The following is a 2432-nucleotide window of genomic DNA, read 5'->3' as shown; positions in this document are numbered from 1 at the left end:
GCTAGAGTATTCACAATTGATGTTATATTTATTCTCAAATACAGAGCTTCCTTCTTACACTTGGATAACTCATGAACCATCAATTTGCTTTACAGCTCATTTCTGCACACCATCTGCAGGAGGTTGTCTTTTTATAGCTTTCGACCATTGTGGATTGTGTCGTAAGCAATAGCAAAATACAAGCTTAATAATCAGGAGATTCCTCCAAAGATATCAAAATCTAGCCTAAATCAACTATAAAAGAATTATATTTAAGTAGTCAACCAGATAATGTAAATATAGTGAAGTTAGAATGAACTCTCTGACTAAATCAAAAGAGCAGAATGAGCACAGATGATGCACACAATCCACCCAATAGCGATCAGTGGTGGAGTCCGAATTTTGAATAAGGGGATTCAAAAAAATGTAAGAACGTCATAAATAAGATATGAACTTATATCAAGGAGGCTCAATGATTGGTATATACAAAGAAATTTGTTTTTATCCTTTTTTCAAATTGTAACTTTCTACCTGAGGGGATTAAATTGAACCCCTTCACCAAAGGTAGCTACACCCCAGAGTGAGATTAACCATTGCGCAAGACCAGGGTAAGCGCATGAAATGTCAACAAGGTCAAACTCAAATCCAATTCTCTCTTGGACGGAAACTACTCTGAAGGTTTCAGCAAAATAGGTATCTATATCCAAAATCAACTATAAGAAATTTCTAATCAGTCAAATAATTAAATTACAATGCATCATGTGAGGCTCTGACTAAATCAGCGGAACAAAGTAGATGCAGATGATTCATAGAACAATAAATTAGTTCACATATAAACCATTAGGTAGTAGTTAAAAGTTGCGAGCCCGCTGCGGTCCATTAATGCAGCCACACAAATCTAAAGAAGGAGAAGAAATACTAAGAGTACTCACCTTTCAGCCACCAGATAGAAAGATAGCAGAAAAGTGAAGCTGCAAAAACAAGGAGGAAACCCAAGCAAAACAGAGGTTGTTTCACAATTTATTGGGCGATATCAGCTAACCAGTGCGATAAATTGTCCGATAAAACGTTGAGGTTAAAGAGCAAATATGCAGAAGCAACGAGTACTAAAGTAAATAGACTTCAAGGGATAATGTTAATTGCAGATACCCACCAAAAACGTAGGTGGTGCAGAGCGAGGAGAACAGGTCACAGCGCCAAAAGCAAGAACCAGTTTATCTTCCATGTCGGAAACGGAGGAGACGACGAAAAGGCGCGCGTACCCAAGAGAGAGAAACAGAGCACGGAGGGAAAGGAAAATAATTCAGCGATTTCGCGTCCACAAAATTGGTCGTGTAAGACATGACAGAAAGACCAAAATAACCCCGGATTTTGATAAAAAAAAAGGGAGTTTGTTGCATTGCAGAAGCGGGACTACGAAAAGCACTTTAACTATATGCATTATTATATAAAGGAGTAAAGAACCTTCCACCTTGCACGGATTTTCCAAATTGTTGAACCCGTATTGGATTCTCCTAAAATATACTATTTTTGCAAAATTCGATATGCACCCGACGATTATTTTAGGGAGTCCGAGCAACGTAGACCTACATTATGATTAATTTGTGGATTTGTGATACATCTGATGATTTGTTATTTGAAATATACGTGCGCAAGTCCACAATTATATATATATATAGACACATACACACATCATATATTCTAAGAACCTTAATAGAATAGTAGACGATAATCTATAGCAATCTATGAATACTCTATATACACAAGATAGTTGGTTTGTCTTCGTTCTTTGCTTGGCTTAAGAGGGAAAGCAGGGGAGGAGAAACCCTTGTGCTTCTTTTCCGTTCTGTGAACTAAAATGATAGGTTTGAGGAATCTGGTTGAGCATAAGTTTGATTGGCTTCATCTCTTTTTCGTTACCATACATTTTTAAAGGGAAAAAAAAACATGTTTCCAGACAAGAGTCCGAGACCACCTTGAATCCGCATCCAAGCATGCGTCATTTTTTGAGCCAACATAGATAACCAGGCCACTTATAAAGATAATTGATACACATCAGAAATTGAAGTAGGGAACTCATTATACATCCTTCTGAAAGTGGAATGAGATCATTTTGAAAAGAAAGAGAAGAGAATATATGGCAAGTAAGTAAATTTATGAAATTATTTAAGCTTCTTAACGTCATAGGACTGGCTGTGCAGTGAAAGAATATACAAAACTCTAGGAAATCTGCAGTTTTGTAGAATGTGAAGGAATCCACATGTCTGCTGCAAAAGCAATTATCCCGTTTGGTTACCAACAAGAAGAGTTAAAAGCATAAATAGCCAAGTAAAGTCCATTATCTATCTGGGGCCGGCCGGGGAGCTTGGAAGAAAGTCTAGGAAGTAGCAAAAGTTGGCAGCAGTTACCAATTAGTCAAAATAAGGGGTATGTTGTCACACCTCCTTTTTACG

General features: G+C 37.3%; 1 long non-coding RNA gene across 1 annotated transcript; it reads right to left on the bottom strand.

The window, feature by feature from the left end:
* Positions 1 to 442: 442 nt before the first annotated feature.
* Positions 443 to 1444, bottom strand: LOC107764812 (uncharacterized). Its single transcript, XR_012709764.1, has 2 exons — positions 1133 to 1444; positions 443 to 950 (listed from the first exon to the last, which is right to left on the bottom strand). It is a non-coding gene; the product is annotated as an uncharacterized LOC107764812 (long non-coding RNA).
* Between the last annotated feature and the right edge of the window lie 988 nt (positions 1445 to 2432).

The sequence above is a fragment of the Nicotiana tabacum genome, chromosome 5, assembly GCF_000715075.1.
Source record: "Nicotiana tabacum cultivar K326 chromosome 5, ASM71507v2, whole genome shotgun sequence".
NCBI classification, from domain to species: domain Eukaryota; kingdom Viridiplantae; phylum Streptophyta; class Magnoliopsida; order Solanales; family Solanaceae; genus Nicotiana; species Nicotiana tabacum.
The sequence above is the reverse complement of the archived record's forward strand: the minus strand, read 5'-3'. Positions and strand labels throughout refer to the sequence as shown.